This window comes from Nicotiana attenuata, unplaced genomic scaffold (genome assembly GCF_001879085.1).
Source record: "Nicotiana attenuata strain UT unplaced genomic scaffold, NIATTr2, whole genome shotgun sequence".
NCBI lineage: Eukaryota > Viridiplantae > Streptophyta > Magnoliopsida > Solanales > Solanaceae > Nicotiana > Nicotiana attenuata.
In genome coordinates, this window is record NW_017672157.1 from 1 (window position 1) to 18,700 (window position 18,700).

Genomic DNA, 18,700 nt, shown 5'->3' on the forward strand with positions numbered 1-18,700 from the left:
AAATGGAGTAGTTGAAAGAAAGAATAGAACTCTTGAGGATATGGCTAGAACCATGCTACTTTCTAGTAAATTGCCTCACAGCTTCTGGGCAGAGGCTGTAAACACTGCATGTTACATAATAAATAGATGCATGACCAGACCTCTAGTAGAGAAGACTCCCTATGAGTTACTTAAAGGGAGAAAACCAAACATATCCCATCTTAGGGCATTTGGTTGCAAGTGCTATGTGCACAATGATGGAAAAGACTCCCTAGGAAAGTTTGATCCCAGAAGTGATGAGGGAGTATTCTTGGGATATTCTTCACATAGCAAAGCATATAAAGTGTTTAGCAAAAGAACTTTGTGTGTAGAAGAAAGTGTGCATGTAGTATTTGATGAAAATAACATTCTTTCTGAGAGACAGGAACATGAAGATGAAGCCATTGGATTGGTAAAAGACTTGACTGAAGCATCAACTCAGGTCAAAGTGGCACCAACAGAAGGAACAGGTGATGGAACAGGTTCTTCCATACAGGGCAACCTGACAGGGGGAAGAAATCAAAGAGGAATTGAAATAAACTTCTTGAAGGAACCTGTTCATGATCCTGTTCCTCAGCAAATGGTAGAAACATCCAGCAGAAGTCAGTTGGTTGTGAAACCTCACAAGTATCAAAGTTCTCATCCCATTGAGAACATTCTCACTGATCCAACATCTGGAGTTAAAACCAGATCACAATTAAAGAATCTGTGTGCTTTTGATGCTTTTCTATCTATCATTGAACCTAAAAATGTTGTTGAGGCTTTGCAGGATGCAGATTGGGTGAATGCAATGCAGGATGAGCTTAACTAGTTTGAAAGGAGTCAAGTTTGGCACCTAGTACCAAGACCCAAGGACAGATCAATCATTGGTACAAAATGGGTCTTCAGGAACAAACTTGATAAAGATGGAACAGTTACAAGGAATAAGGCAAGATTGGTGGTCCAAGGTTACAGCCAGGAGGAGGGCATAGACTATGATGAGACTTTTGCTCCAGTTGCAAGACTAGAGGCAATCAGACTTCTCATAGCCTTTGCAGCACATATGGAATTCACTCTTCATCAGATGGATGTCAAAAGTGCCTTCCTAAATGGCTACCTAAAAGAAGAAGTGTTTGTGAAACAACCTCCAGGGTTTGAGAGTAAGGAATGTCCTGAGCATGTGTACAAGCTGGACAAGGCTCTCCATGGACTCAAGCAGGCCCCAAGAGCATGGTATGAACGACTGTCAAAATTCCTGCTGGAGCATGGTTACAAGAGAGGTAAAATAGATAGTACCTTATTCTTAAGGGAAAAAGGTAAGGATCTCCTTTTTGTGCAAATTTATGTTGATGACATAATCTTTGGGGCCACTACTGACAAGCTAAGTAAGGACTTTGCAAAATTAATGGGGAGTGAGTTTGAAATGAGCATGATGGGTGAGCTTAATTTCTTCTTAGGCTTACAGATCAAAGAAAGTCCAAATGGAACCATGATCCATCAGCAGAAGTATACAAAAGAGCTAATCGAAAAGTTTAAAATGGAGGAATCTAAACAAATAAACACACCCATTGCAACTGCCACTAAATTAGATGTTGATGAACCTGGTTCATCAGTTGATCAAAAGTTGTATAGGGGTATGATTGGTTCACTCTTGTATATCACCGCTAGCAGACCTTTGTTTTCAGTGTAGGACTTTGTTCTCGTTTTCAGGCAAATCCAAAAGAGTCTCACTTGACTGCTGTCAAGAGGATACTGAAATATCTAATAGGAACCACTGATCTGTGCCTTTGGTATCCTAAAGGTAGTAATTTTGATCTAGTAGGATATGCTGACACTGATTATGCAGGTTTCCTAGTGGATAGAAAGAGCAGCTCAGGTATGGCACACTTCGTTGGTTCATGTCTTGTGTCATGGGATACCAAAAAGCAAAACTCTGTGGCCTTATCTACTGCTGAAGCTGAGTATGTTGCTGATGCTTCTTGTTGTTCTCAATTACTATGGATCAAACAACAGTTGGTAGACTTTGGAATTGAAGTGGGATGTATTCCAATATTCTGTGATAACACTAGTGCTATAAGTATGACAAAGAACCATGTTCATCATAAGAGGACTAAGCACATAGATGTTAGACACCACTTCTTAAGAGATAACTATGAGAAAGGATTGATTTCAATAGAATTCTGTGCTACTGATAAACAAATAGCTGACATCTTTACTAAAGCACTGAGTAGAGAAAACTTTGAGAGGAACAGGTTGGAATTAGGGATGATTAAGATCACCTAATAGGTCCAGTTCAGAATGCACAATGAAAAAAAAAAAATTGGTTAGGAGTTCTAACTATTGTGTAAATATCTAGATCAATTCTTACTCAGTTTCATACTTTAATCAGTATACTCCTGTGACATGTGTATATATGACTCACTGATCTCTTACAAAGTTTTTTCTATTATGACATTTGAGGCATGTTTAAGAGAGTTCTACTTGAAGAACCTGGTTCATCAGTATATGCTTATGAGAAAGTTCAAGTATGTTTTCTATACGTTCCACAATTAGAAAGATTAATTTTTCAATCTTGAGCAGAAGTCCTACATTCATCAAATTCCCAAAAATCCTATCCGTTGAGCATTGAACCAGTTTCATTCTCCTAGAACTCTAAAGAAAACTGGATTTTTGCCTAAAATCTAGCGTCGCCTATTAACCACTAAGAGACCGGAATTCTAAAGTTATTAGACTTCTAATTGACTCCTGCAAAAAGCTGCCGCTACTGAAATTACTTCTAATCATCTTTAAATACTCACCACACCCCTCTTCATTATTTCATGACCGTCAAAAATCCTCTCTAGTTCTGATTATCTTTTTTCTCTCCAAAATTCCAAAATCTTCTCCAGAAATAATTCACCATGACTAATCCCTAAGATAATCCTGGAACTCCCCCACCAGTATCCCCTTCTAATACATCCTCATCTACACCCCCTAGTGAAACCCCAAAACCAAGGTTCCGCCGGCAGAAAATGTTGGCTAGAAAAACTGTAGCTTCTGGTTCTTTGAGAAAATCTCTAAATGAGAAATTGAGGGCTAGCCAGAAGAAGGAAAGTTCTGCTAAAGAATATGACTCCTGCTCCAGTCTGAAGCTTTTATCTCTGCCAGCGAAGGTGAAGAACATGGTTCCTCTGACACTGACAAAAATCAAGAAACCCCTAGTGAGGTAAATACTTGTTTGGTATTCTCTGATGTAGTTGAAAAGGTTGAAAATAGGTTTGTCTTGGTTGGTCCTGTCAAGGATGTACAGGGTGCTGATTCTAGTAGAAGAGGAGGTAAAAAGAAAGAAAAAGAGAGAGAGGGAGACAGTGGTAATGTGAGGGGAAATAAGAAAGAAAAATTATTGGCTATCTGTGGGAATGTTGAAGAGAGTGGTAACAACTCAGGGGGAAATAGTTCTGGGGAGGCGGCTGAAGGGTTAGTAAATTTAAGCAAGCATCAAGATGAACCTGGTGCATCTGCTGAGGAAACTTTGGCAGAACTTCTGAAGAAGGTTGGGGCCAGTTATGATCCAAAGAAGCGCAAGGCTTCCACACAAAAGGCTCCAACTGCTTCCAAGCCATCAAAGAAAAGTAAAGTGTCATCTCCAAAGCCTATTGTCCCTTCAGTACCAAAGGGAAGAGCTACTAGGAGCAAGGTGAAGCAAAGTGAAGCAGAATTGCAGAAAGCTCTGGAAGAGAGCAGGAAGAAAAAGAGGGAAAAAGGAAAGGCTAAGGTTGTGGAGAGTTCTGATGTTGCAGAAGAAGAAGAAGAGGAGATGGAACTGGTCCATCAGGAAAGAGGAACAACTGAAGAGGTTCCACACCCAAACCAAAAAGTTCCAAGACTTCTTCCAAGAAGTCTTCCTCAGTATCTGTACCTGCTGAATCTTCTTTAGCCAAAAGAACTAGGTCTGCTGTGAAGGGTAAACAAAAGAAAATTGTGGAAAAAGATGTAGAGTGGAGTGGTGGTAAAGAAGAGGAGGAATCTGAGAAAGATCAAGATAGGTTTGCCATCTTTGGCAGGAAAAAAATTTTGAAAGGAAGGTTGTTGAAAGACCTGGATGATCCATGTATGAGAAGATTGATGGATGCTCTTACTGCACAAGGGTGGAAGGACATGGTCCTTGAGATGGATGGAAGGCTGGCTAGAAATGAGTTGATTGAGTTCATGGCAAATGCCACTGTGAAAAATGGGGTAGTCTCCAGCATGGTGAAGGGTGTAAAAGTAGAGTTTGATGCAATCAAACTGGGTGTGATTCTGGACATACCAAGTGAAGGGTATGATGACTATACAAGGCAGAGGTGGCCATGTCTGGAATCTCTCCCCACTGCTCTTCAAATTACTAGAAATTTCTGTGATGCTGCAAATGCTGAAGATGTACCTGAAGCTAGATTTGTTCAGAAGAGTGAGATGAGACCTGAGCAGAAGGTCTTATTTGAATTTGTGAACAAGTTTCTGCTGCCCAGACAGGAGAGAAGGCATACTGCCAGCTATATGGACCTGGTGCTTATGGAATGCCTTGTGAGAGGAAAGCAGATAAATTGGCCTACTTTTATTGTCAAACTACTGGACAGGGTCATTAATGGCTCCAAGGCACATGCAACTCCCTATGGGTTCATACTGACTACTGTGCTGGACAGGCTTAGGTGCCTTTGAAGAAATGGGAGATGGCATCAAGCAAGGAGCATTTTGGTGTTAAGACCTTATTGGCTTGTGACTATCCTGTCAATGCCACCCCAGTTGAACCTGGTTCATCTCTGAAGACACCAGTGAATAGCAAGGTTAGGGCTTTGGTTCAAGAGTGTGGAACTAAGGATGCTGAAATTGCTAGGCTTCAGGCTCGTGTTGCTGATTTGGAAGCTGAAAAAGATGGCCTTCGAGCTGAGCTAGCAAAAGAAAATGGGAAAATTGAAGGAATGCTTAAGAATATGCTCAACCTTCTCCAAACCCAACCCTCTAGTTCCTCCAAGCCTTAGGTCTTCCAGTTCTTGTTTTTGAACCTATCTAGAACCCTCAGTGACCCAGATTCGGGACTTTTTCTATTTTTGTTACTCATGTTTGGAAGTTTTTCTTTCTCTTTGTGGTCTGTTTGTGGAAACATATCCTAATCAATGACAATTTGCTTTTTCTCTTGTTCTATGAAGATTCTGATCTTAATAGCTAATTTTGTTTATTGGTTGTTGATTAATTGAACCATGTTTTCACTTGCAGTTGCCCCAGTGGCTATGAGTAATTATTAACATCTGGGATTCACATTATTTGCAACTTTTCGATGATGCCAAAAGGGGGAAGAGATATTGTGTTTTACTTGTTATTCTGAATAATGTGATATTTATAACCTGATTAAACCTGGTCCTTGATGATAAGTTAAAATTTCTAAGTTAAAGTGTTGATCATTAAGCTGAGTTCCACAGGTTCTCTGATCAGTAAAAGCACAGAGTTTGTCATCATCAAAAAGGGGGAATTTGTTGGCCCAAGTTCAGGTGAAGTTTTGAAGAATGACAAATGAACTCAGTCATGGACCAGGTCCATCATGCGAGACACAGAGTTTATCAACATATACATGTGAGATACACGTGAAGGAGATAAGTCTCAAGGATAAAGCAGCAATATCTCCTGAACAGATCGTGTAACGACCCGGCCGGTAATTTTTGGAATTGATGCCCCGATCCCCCATTAACTGCTTCCCCTAAGTTCATTTCTGCTATTTGGTTTGCTAGGACGTTCGGTGTTGAGTTTCGGAGAGCTTTGGGACACTTAGTCTCTAAATGAGAGCTTAAGTGTTGAAAAGTGGTCCATAGTCGGAACAGTGTGAAGACGACCTCGAAATGGAAATCCGATGGTTCCGTTAGCTCCGTTAGGTGATTTCGGGGTTGGGAGCATGTTCGGAATGTATTTTGGAAGTCCGTAGCTCATTTAGGCTTGAAATGCCGAAGTTTGAATTTTATAAGTTTCCGGTCCGATAGTGAGTTTTTGATCCGAGGGTCGGATTGGAATTTCGGAAGTTACAGTAGCTCCGTCATGTCATTTGGGATGTGTGTGCAAAATTTCAGGTTATTTGGACGTGTTTTGGTTAGGTTTTTGATCGAAAGCGTATTTTGATAAAAAGTTGAAGTTCTTAGGCTCAAATCCTTGTTTAATTCGAGTTTCCAGCGTTGTTTTAGGTGCTTTAAGGATTGGTACAAGTTTGAATGATATATTAGGTGGTATTGGTGCTTTTGATTGAGGTCCCGGGGGCCTTAGGATGATTTCGGGTGGTTAACGGAGGAATTTTTTAAGTGTTGCAACAGCTGGTTCTAGCCTTCTGGTATTTTCACTTCTGCGCTTGGGAACCGCAGAAGCGGAGCCGCAGAAGCGGCTTTGTCTACCGCAGAAGCGAGTAGGGGCATCCTTCTCAGTAACCGCAGAAGCGGCAGGATTTCCGCAGAAGCGAGCCCGCTTCTGCGAGATGGGAACTGCAGAAGCGGAAGGTCGGATTTTTAAAAAGACCACAGAAGCGGCTTGGATTCCGCAGAAGCGGTCCCTTGGCCGCAGAAGCGGTAATCCCTGTTCAGAAATAAGAAATTCGAGGGTTGAGTTCAAAAGTTAGAAAAATCAATTGAGAGCTCGGGAGACGGCGATTCTTGGAGGGTTTTGAAGAGAAGATAATTGGGTAACGTTTTCTTAATCCTATTTAGTTGTATTCCATCAATATCTAGTTAAATCCATCATTAGAATTCGAATTTAGGATCAAAAATTGGATAATTTGGGGAAAAACTTCTTAGACCCAACTTTTGAGTTTTGAATGAGCATTTGACCTCCGATTTGGGAGATTTTTATACGGTTAGACTCGTGAGAGTACGAGGGTTCTGAAAATGTGAAAATTATTCGATTCCGAGACGTTGGCCTGAAGGGCATTTTGGTCATTTCACCTAATTTTGCGTCGTAGCTTTGAATTAAATAGCAAAACATGTTGTTTGCGATGTTATTTACAATGTGTAATTGAATTGAATAGATTTGGGCCATTTGGAGTCGGATACTCGTGGCAAAAGTGTGATTTCGAGTTGATTTTGGAGCCGATTCGAGGTAAGTGGCTTGTCTAACCTTGTGTGGGGGACCTTTCCCCTTAGGATTGTTACTTGATATTTGAGTGCCTTGTACGTGAGGTGACGAGCGCGTACTTGAGCCGATTGATGAAAATCCGCATTTTACTTAAGTTATTGAGATTTAGCTTTCCTTCTTACTTGGCCTATTCTACTTGAAATTATAACTTGTGCTAGATTTGGAAAAAGCATGTTTAGCTGACTTGACTGCCTAATTGCTTATGTTGTTTTGACTGTACTTGGCCTATTCTACTTGAAATTATAACTTGTGCTAGATTTGGAAAAAGCATGTTTAGCTGACTTGACTGCCTAATTGCTTATGTTGTTTTGACTGTACTACGTGAAGCATGCTAGGCTAGTTCTACCTGTTGATTGTCTTTCGCACTTCATTCCTTGGTATATTTCTGGCTGTGGTTGCGCATTTACCTTGGGACTACGGATGTAGGATTCCGGTAGCTCCCCCCTCCCCCCTCTGTCTGTTTACTTTGGGACTACGGGTTCGATTCCCGGTAGATTCCCTTGCACTTTTTCTTTGGGACTGCGGGTTAGATTCCCGATAGATCCCCCTGCACTTTTACTTTGGGACTGCGGGTTAGATTCCCGATAGATCCCCCTGCACTTTTACTTTGGGACTGCGGGTTAGATTCCCAATAGATCCCCCCTGCACTTTGATGGTTGGACTACGGGACGGTATCCCGGGAGATCTTTCCGTTTGGTACATGAGTTGGACTACGGGACGGTATCCTGGGAGATCCTTCGGTTTGGTACATGGGTTGGACTACGGGACGGTATCCCGGGAGATCCACTGGGCAGTTTAGAAAAGGGCTACAGGACGGTATCCTGGGAGACCCTCATTGCTATCGTTGACATTGGGCTGTATTTACTCTGTGTCTACTCTGTCTTTTGTAGTTGTTATTGCCTCGTTGACCTGCCATATCTCACTGCTGTACTTATTATTCTGTCAGATTTTTATACTGTTAATTATTATTATTATTATTATTATATTTTGTCTCGGTAGGGCCCTGACCTTCCTCGTCACTACCCAACCGAGGTTAGTCTTGGCACTTACTGAGTACCGCTGTGGTGTACTCATGCCCTTCCTGCGCATGTTTTTCATGTGCAGATCATCCAGGTACCTCCACTCAGGCGCACTATCCTTGAGGCGAGGAGATACACGGAGACTTCGAGGTATATCTGCCGCGACCGCAGACCAGAAGTCTCTATTCTATTCCAGCTTTAGTATTTAGTTATCCCTTTTTCTCTCAGTTGTTTAGATATTTTGGAGTTAGAGCAGCGTACTATGTTTCTGTTAGCCTGTGGTTCCCATAAGTTTCCGGGTCTTGGGATTTAGTTGTAGACTTCCGCATATTTTTTAGTTGTATAGGCCGAGTGGCCTTATATACAGTTGCTATTTCCGTAGGTTCAGTTTTAATTAATTATTTCCCACTGTTAGGCTTACTTAGTTGTAGGAACTAGGTGCCATCACGACATGTTCATGGAGGGTGAACTGGGGTCGTGACAAGTTGGTATCAGAGCTCTAGGTTCATAGGAGTCACGGAACACAGGCCGGTTTATTAGAGTCTTGCTGATCAGTATGGAGACGTCTGTACTTATCTACGAGAGGCTATGTAACCGTTAGGAAAATTTCACTTCATTTGATTCCTATCGTGCGAGATTTTTGAACATCAATTCTAAACTTCCGACTTCTATTCTCTCACAGATGGTGAGGACACGTGCTACTCGAGATGATCAGACACTCGCGCCCCCTACTGCAGCCGTCAGAGGCCGGGACCAGGGTAGAGGCCGAGGATGCGCGCGTGGTGTAGCTAGGGCACCTGCGCGAGCTGCCGCCGAGGTACCACCAGCAGACCCAACCGGAGTTCAGGCACCCGACACGCCTACTGCCACTACTACTCCAGCCCTTCAGGAGACTTTGACTCAGTTCCTGAGCATGTTTGGTACGTTAATTCAAGCAGGATTGATTCAGGTTGTACCGACTACTTCACAGATCGGGGGAGGGACCCAGACTCCCACCGCCCCCACTCTAGAGCAGTGAGTTCCCATTGGTCAGGTTCCAGGTGTCATGGCGACACAGCCTATGGTCCCAGTTCAGCGGGTGGTGAGGACATCTCGCCAAGTAGGAGACAGGTGGGTCCAGGAAAGAGAGGACAGACGAGGTCAGGAAGGAGAGTATAGAGGAGTGAGTAGACCTCGTAGATTGGGGAGGCCCGCTGGTCCTTATTTTGGGGGAAGAGTACGACACGGTAGAGGTTTTGTGGGTCAGCCAGCTCCGTTCGCATCTCAGATTCCACACAGGGTTTCAGGTGTTCAGGGGTCTCGAAGTACCCGTACTGCACAGTTTCCACCCCCACGTCGGCCGCGAGGTTGCTTTGAGTGTGGTGACACACGCCACATGGTTAGGGACTGCCCCAGACTTGGTAGGGGTGCATCTTCACAGACTTCTCGGCCACAGCGTGCCCCGCAAAGTTCCCAGGCCATGGTTACAGCCCCAGTTGCTACCTCACCTACCCGTGCCGAGGCTGTTGCCTCCGATTCTGTCACCACAGGTATTGTCATGGTTTTGTTATAGAGGTGTATCGGTTCTATTCGATCTAGGCTCCACTTATTTTTATGTGTCTTCTTATTTTTCTCCATATTTGGGTGTACCTCAGAATTTCCTTGAGTTTTCCTATTTATGTTTCTACTCCTGTGGGGGATTCTCTTGTTGTGGACCGCGTTTATCGGTCATGTTTGATTACTATTCGTGGTTTTGAGACCAGAGCGCATTTATTGTTACTCAGTAAGGTTGATTTTGATATTATTTTTGGCATGGACTGGTTGTCGCCTCATTTTGCTATTCTTGATTGTCACGCCAAGACCGTGACGCTGGCTATGCCAGGTATGCCGCGCATTTAGCTTATGTGAGAGATGTCATTGTTGATACCCCTTCTGTTGATTCAGTTCTAGTGGTACGGGATTATCCCGATGTGTTTCCAGCTGATCTTCCGAGCATGCCGCCCGATAGAGACATCGATTTTGGCATTGATCTATTGCCGGGCACTCAGCCCATTTCCATTCCTCCATATCGTATGGCTCCTCCTGAGTTGAAGGAGTTGAAGGATCAGTTACAGGAATTGCTTGGTAAGGGTTTTATTTGACCCAGTGTTTCACCGTGGGGTGCTCATGTTTTGTTCGTGAAGAAGAAGGACGGTTCTATGCGTAGGTGTATTGATTATCGCCAGCTGAATAAGGCTACAGTGAAGAACCATTATCCTTTGCCTCGCATTGATGATATGTTTGACCAGCTTCAGGGCGCACAGGTGTTTCCTAAGATTGACTTGCACTCAGGTTACCATCAGTTGAAGATTCGGGAGCCAGATATCCCGAAGACTGCCTTCAGGACTCGATATGGCCATTACGAGTTCCTTGTCATGTCATTTGGGCTGACCAATGCCCCTGCAGCTTTCATGCATTTGATGCACAGTGTGTTCAGGCCATATCTTGACTCGTTCGTGATTGTTTTTATTGATGATATTCTGGTGTATTCCCGGAGTCGGGAAGATCATGAGCATCACCTAAGGACCGTGCTACTGACCTTGAGGGAGAAAAAAAAAAGTTATATTCAAAGTTCTCAAAAAGTGAGTTTTGGCTGAGTTCTGTGGCATTCTTAGGCCATGTGATTTCTAGTGAGGGTATTCGGGTGGATCCGAGGAAGGTAGAGGCCGTGCAGAGTTGGCTCAGGCCGTCCTCAACTACAGAGATTTGCAGTTTCCTTGGCTTGGCGGGTTACTACCGTCGTTTCGTGGAGGGATTTTCATCGATTGCTGCCCCTATGACTAGATTAACCCAGAAGGGTGCCCCATTTTAGTGGATAGAGGAGTGTGAGGCGAGCTTTCAGAAGCTTAAGACAGCTTTGACTACAGCCCCAATTTTGATGTTGCCTACCAGTTCGGGGTCTTATACTGTCTATTGTGACGCCTCGAGAGTTGGCCTTGGAGCAGTGTTGATGCAGGACGGTAGGGTGATTGCCTATGCGTCCAGACAGTTGAAGATACATGAAAAGAATTACCCTGTCCACAACCTTGAGTTAGCTGCCATTGTTCATGCCTTGAAGATCTAGCGTCATTACTTATATGGAGTGTCTTGCGAGATCTATACTGATCATCGGAGTTTGCAGCACTTGCTCAAGCAAAAGGATCTCAATATGCGTCAGAGGAGGTGGTTAGAGCTGCTGAAGGATTATGACATCACTATCCTGTATCACCCGGGCAAGGCCAATATGGTGGCGGATGCCTTGAGTCGCCGGGCGGAGCGTTTGGGGAGTTTGGCATATATACCAGCTTAAGAGAGGCCTATGGCGATGGATGTTCAGGCCTTAGCCAGCCAGTTCGTGAGATTGGATCTTTCAGAGCCCAGTCGGGTTCTAGCTTGTGTGGTTTCCCGGTCTTCCTTATTTTATCGTATCAGGGAGCAGCAGTATGAGGACCCTCATTTACTTGTCCTTAAGGAAAAGATTCAGTGCCGGAGATGCCAGGGATGTGACCATTGGAGATGATGGAGTATTGAGGATGCAGGCCGGATTTGTGTGCCCAATGTTGATGGTCTTCGAGAGATGATTCTAGCAGAGGCCCATAGTTCGCGGTATTCCATCCATCCGGGTGCCGCGAAGATGTATCAGGACCTGTGGCAGCACTACTGGTGGAGGCGGATGAAGAAAGATATAGTTGGCTATGTGTCTAGATGCCTCAACTGCTAGCAGGTGAAGTATGAGCACCAACGCCCGGGTGGGTTGCTCCAGCAGATAGAGATTCCGGAGTGGAAATGGGAGCACATCACCATGGATTTTGTATCTAGACATCCACGGACCTTGAAGAAGTTTGATTCCATTTGGGTTATTGTGGACCAGCTGACCAAGTCCGCTCATTTAATTCCTGTGTGTACCACTTATTCATCGGTGCGGTTGGCAGAGATTTATATCCGGGAGATCGTCCGTCTGCATGGCATTTCAGTTTCTATCATTTCGAACAGAGGTACTCGGTTTATATCGTGGTTCTGGAGAGCCGTGCAGCAGGAGTTAGCTACTCGGGTGGAGTTGAGCACAACATTTCACCCCCAGACGGACGGACAGTCCGAGCGCACTATTCAGATTCTTGAGGATATGCTCCGTGCGTGTGTGATTGAGTTTGGAGGGTCTTGGGATCATTTCTTGCCACTGGCGGAGTTTGCTTACAACAATAGTTATCAGTCCAGCATTCAGATGGCTTCGTATGAGGCTTTATATGGTAGGAGGTGTAGATCCCCTGTGGGTTGGTTTGAGCCGGGTGAGGCCAGGCTATTGGGCACAGAGTTAGTACAGAATGAATTGGAGAAGGTTAAGACGATTCAGGATAGACTCCGTACAGCCAAGTCCAGACAGAAGAGTTACGCAGACAGGAATGTTCGTGATGTTTCATATATGGTTGGTGAGCGGGTTCTGCTTCGGGTCTCGCCTATGAAAGGCATTATGAGGTTTGGGAAGAAAGGAAAGTTGAGTCCGAGATTTATTGGCCCTTTTGAGATCTTGAGGCGAGTTGGGGAGGTTGCTTACGAGCTTGCCTTACCTCCCAGTTTGGCCGGAGTTCATCCGGTATTTCATGTTTCGATGCTCCGGAGGTATCACGGTGATCCGTCGCACGTGTTGGATTTCAGTTCAGTGCAGTTGGACAAGGATCTATCCTATGTTGAGGAGCCAGTAGCTATATTGGACAGGCAGATCAGGAAGTTGAGGTCATAGAACATATCTTCAGTGAAGGTTCACTGGCGGGGTCAGCCGGCCGAGGAGGCGACTTGGGAGACCGAGCAGGATATGCGCAGTAGTTACCCTCATCTTTTTACTAATTCAGGTATGTTCTCTATGCTCGTTCAAGGACGAACGAATGATTAAGTGTAGGAGGATGTGACGACCCGGCCGGTCATCTTAAGAATTTACGCCCCGATCCCCCATTAACTGCTTCCCTTAAGTTTATTTCTGCTATTTTGGTTTGCCGGGACGTTCGGTGTTGAGTTTCGGAGAGCTTTGGCACACTTAGTCCCTAAATGAGAGCATAAGTGTTGAAAAGTGGTCCGTAGTCGGAACAATGTGAAGACGACCTCGGAATGGAAATCTGATGGTTCCGTTAGCTCCGTTAGGTGATTTCGAGGTTGGGAGCGTGTTCGGAATGTATTTTGGAAGTCCGTAGCTCATTTAGGCTTGAAATGCTGAAGTTTGAATTTTGTAAGTTTCCTGTCCGATAGTGAGTTTTTGATTCGAGGGTCGGATTGGAATTCCGGAAGTTACAGTAGTTCCGTCATGTCATTTGGGATGTGTGTGCAAAATTTCAGGCCATTCTGACGAGGTTCGGGTAGGTTTTTGATCGAAAGCGTGTTTTGTTGCAATTTGAAGTTCTTAGGCTTGAATCTTTGATTAATTCGGGTTTCCAGCGTTGTTTTAGGTGTTTTTAAGATTGGTACAAGTTTGAATAAGGTATTAGGTGGTATTGGTGCTTTTGGTTGAGGTCCCGGGGGCCTCGGGATGATTTCGGGTGGTTAACGGAAGAATTTTGTAAGTTGAGAGGTAGCAGTTCTGCTGCTTCTGGTATCTTTTCGCTTCTGCGGCGTGGGAACCACTGAAGCGGAGCCACAAAAGCGGCCTTGGTCATCGCAGAAGCGAAATTTGGACTCCTCCTCTTTTCCGCAAGTGCGGAAGGTTTGATCGCAGATGCGGTTCGCACCTGCGAGATTTGTACCGCAGAAGCGGAACCTGGCCCATTAAGTGAAAACTGCAGAAGCAGCTTGGTTTCCGCAGAAGCGGGAGCGCAGAAGCGGTCCCTTGTCTGCAGAAGCGGAAATACCTGTTCAGAAAAGGGAATTTCGAGGGTTGAGTTTCAAAAGTTGGAAAAATCAATTGAGAGCTCGGGAGAGGACGATTTTGAGTGGGTTTTGAAGTGAAGATCATTGGGTAACGTTTTCTTAATCCCTTCTAGTTATATTTCATCATTTTGTAGTTAAATCCATCATTAAAATTCGAATTTGGGATTAAAATTTGAAGAATTTGATTAAAACTTCTTAGGCCAAACTATTGGATTTTGAGTGAGCATTTGACCTCCGATTTTTTGGAGATTTTTATATGGTTAGACTCGTGAGAGTACGAGGGTTCTGAAAATGTGAAAATTATTTGGTTCCGAGGTGTTGGCCTGAAGGGCATTTTGGTCATTTCACCTAATATCACGCCGTAGCTTTGAATTTAATAGCAAAACCAGGTGTTTACGATGTTATTTATAATGTGTAATTGAATTGAATAGATTTGGGCCATTTGGAGTCGGATACTCGTGTCAAGAGTGTGGTTTCTAGTGTATATTGAGCCGGTTCGAGGTAAGTGGCTTTTCTAACCTTGTGTGGGGGACCTTTCCCCTTAGGACATGATCATTGAATATTTGAATGCCTCGTACGTGAGGTGACGAGCGCGTAGTTGAGCTAATTGTTGTAAACCCGTTTCTACTTGAAGTATTTAAATTGAGATTTCCTGTTTACTTGTTCATTTTAGATTGTAAGTTTATACCTGTGCTAGCTTAGAGACGCATCTTTAGCTAGCTTACTTGCTTATTTGTTTAGCTGTACTATTTGTACTCTGTGAAGCATGTTAGGCTAGAATTTACTATTACTTGTCCTGATATTAGCATTTATTCTGAGATTATGGGTTGTTTTTGTGGTGTGTTTAATTTGGGACTACGGGACGGCTTCCCGGGAGATCCCCTGTACTTGAGATATTCTGGACTGAGGGTGCGGGATACCAAGAGATCCCTGGCACATGTGTTTCTATATATATTGGGATACCAAGAGATCCCCGGCTTACTTATTGAGGATACCCAGAGATCCTCGGGATACCAAGAGATCCCCGACTTACTTATTGAGGATACCCAGAGATCCTCGGGATACCAAGAGATCCCCGACTTACTTATTGAGGATACCAAGAGAACCTCGGGATACCAAGAGATCCCCCGGCTATTATTCCTTGTTGAGGGCAGTTTTCCTTGTATTGTTACCTTTGCTTTCTATTACTGTTCTTCCTTATTTACCTGGTTTAGATTCTCGCTGTAGACTTTATTTAAACTGCTTCCGTTATCTCATTATTTATTATGTTTTATCTCAGTAGGGCCCTGACCTTCCTCGTCACTACCCAACCGAGGTTAGGCTTGGCACTTACTGAGTACCGCTGTGGTGTACTCATGCCTCTTCTGCGCATGTTTTTCATGTGCAAATCCAGGTACTTCCTCCCAGGTGTATCATCCTCGTGGTGGAGAGTCCTAGCTGAGACTTGAGGTATATCTGCTACGTCCGCAGACCAGGAGTCTCTACTCTATTCCGGATTTAGCAGATAGTTCCTTTCTTTCCTTTCATGTTGTTTTGACATTCTGGTGTGGAGCAGATTACTACATTCTATTAGCCTGTGTTTCCCGTGAGTTTTCGGGTTTTGGGATTTAGTTGTAGACTTCCGCATATTTTTGAGTTGTATAGGCCGAGTGGCCTTATATATAGTTGTTATTTCCGTATGTTCAGTTTTAATTAATTATTCCTCAAATGTTAATTTGTTATTCCGCACTGTTAGGCTTACCTAGTTGTAGGAATTAGGTGTCATCACGACATGTTCATGGAGGGTGAATTGGGATCGTGACATGGGCATAAAATATTACTAATGATTTGGGCATTATAATTGCCAACAATATGATTTAGAGTTGCCCATATATGACATTTAAAATATTTAAAGTCAGGGATATTAGGCTTATCATTAAAAGTCAATATCAAAATTAGTGGCTAATATTATTTTGAAGAAGTTGAAGCAAAACAAGTTAATGAAAATCTAAAATAGATTATTTGTTTTGTGAATTTTTTTACGGCGCTAAATTATTCTCAATTATAGTTTAAAGTGGAGTAATGGAGCAGTTGTGGGACACTCTGGATGAGATTATTTATACATGCAATAAAAATAGAGGTAACTTTCAATGAATTTGATGATGAATCCCAATGTATTTGCTAAAACATGATAGAGTACAAGTCCCATATTGAACGACGCCTCATTACAAAACAAGAATCCGAAGTTTCAAGACTTGGTTAGCTACTTTTAGTTATGTATTATACAAATACTCAATATCTTCTTGCCTTTAGTTTGATTTAATATATAAGTTATTATTAAATAATGAGTGAGCAATTGTCATATAGTATATAATGATATTTATAAAGGAGTATTTAATTATGATGAAAATACTAAAAAAGAAGGTGTCCTTTCAAAGGGTTGCGTTGCTTCTGTTTTAACAAATATTTTAAATTTTCCTTTAATCATTGACTACCTTTAAAATAAGAAGACACATTGATATAAAGGCTTTTTCCTCTATTAAACCAATACTGAGAAAAGCCATTATTCTGAGCTATTTATGTCAAAATATTCTTGTCATTCCTACTAACGTTGAAAATATATTGACGTTTCCTTTTCCTTCAATCTTCTATTCCAACTTCTAATTTTTGTTTATTAGGTTGAGTTTTTGTATTAGAAGAAATTTGAAAGTACCACTTTGATTTTTGAGTAGGCACTATGCTTGAGGGTAGAATTTTTATTTAACTACTGACACCATGTGGGAAAATTACTATCCTAAATATAGTAGTGCTTATTCATTTTGTTTGTTTTTAAAATAAAAATCTCTTACATCATGTCACATGTATATTCAATCGTTTTGACCTCGACAAACAAGTTAATATTAGACGATTCATATTGATTATTCACATAAACTCGTGCTTTATTCTTTCATGTATAATCGATTACTCAAAAGCTTTATCTTAACCATATTACTGATATTATTTTACAAAAACGTATAATACATGACTTGACATACACGTGCAACGCACGTGTCGAGAAACTAGTTATTTTAAAAGTGAGAACCCCTAAATTAAAAAGTTGGATTACCTAAATGCACTTTTTAATAATCTGAATTATTTAAATATATAAATAAAAATATTAAATTTATTTGAAGGGGTGTAACCCTTCACTATTAGTTGCCATCAGAATTAACTAACAATTTCTATTTTTTAAACCTTTTGGTTTCACCCGTTGTGTCGTATCAATCAAGAACAAAAATCTGTCGAGTTGCTTCTTAAAATGAGAAATAAAACCTTCTCCGTAATGGTTATTTTCAGAAGCCTTCAAAAACCTCAGTGGTAGCAGGAATTGAATACACTTTCTTAGCCCTTCTATCTTCATTGTTCTAATATGGCAAAATACCTTATCACCTCCTAAACTTGATACGAATTATTAGTTACAGCCTTAAACTATTCGTGGTCTTAATTACCCCCCGCAACTTGGCCTTTTGAGAGTCATTACCTCCTGGACGCTGATGTGTCAAAAAGTGTGGGTGCACTCGCCTGCCACGTGGATTTTTCTGTATATATGACATTTTTTTTGAAAAATAAAAAATATTTTTACCTTTTTAAGTATGTTACCTTTTTAGATAATTTTTTTTAATACAATTTATATTAAAACTTGGATAGAAATACATTATTTATGTTGAATTTTTTTATTTGGCTAAAAATAATAAAGTTTTAGTTAATCTTTTTTTGAATTTGACCTGAAAATAAAGATTTATACAATTGAAATAAATAGTCAACGCATCTAAAAAGTTATAAAAATACATAGTTTGAAATTAATTATTTTGGCTATAATTTTTTTTATATAGCTCTTAATTATGGTGGTCTAAAAATATATATTTTTTTTACAAATTTTACATGAAGCAAGTAAAAATACGCCGTTGAAATAAATAGTCATTGCATCAAAAGAAGAAATAAAAAGAGTGTATAATTGCAAGAAAAGCTTACTCTATGGATACATTTTTAGAGCAATAAGTATGTTAGAAATGATAAGTTATTTCTTGCAATTATACACTCTTTTTATTTTTTCTTTTGATGTGATCACGCCCAACTATGTCTTCTAAAAGACAAAGCGGTCGTTGAAAATATAATCCGGTTTTAAGTCCGGAGTCGAATCCTCAGGGAACTAACCTATCTATCACAACTCTTGGCAATGCTATTATCAACTCAAACAATTTCCAGATGCAAGATTTATCAATAAAGGTTGGGTTTTTGTTTAACTACTTCAAATGATATTAAAAATAACAATATGCTAAATCAAAGATAATTCAGTGGTAAAAAGGTCTAGGGTATTGATTTTCCCAATTGCTAGTTTAGGTCTTAACTCTTTTGCTATAATCTCGTTGTAATACTATATGAGGATTATAAGCTATGGGTTATCGTAATTATCTCTCAATCAACTACGATAATTTACTAGAGCATTCTCTCGAACTACTCTAGCTGCCAATATGTGCAGCTCTGAATTATCCCACCAAAGCTTCATTATCTCTAACCCCACTTTTAAATTCAAATAATGAATCTCTTCAATTACCCAAAAGTGGTGTTGTTCAACAGCAGTCTAACCTAATATTCTTTCTCAAGCAATATAAGGCGTTAGACACGATTAATCAAGGGCCCATTCAATTAATCACCATACAAAACGTAGTTGAACAATCATATAATAATTCCGG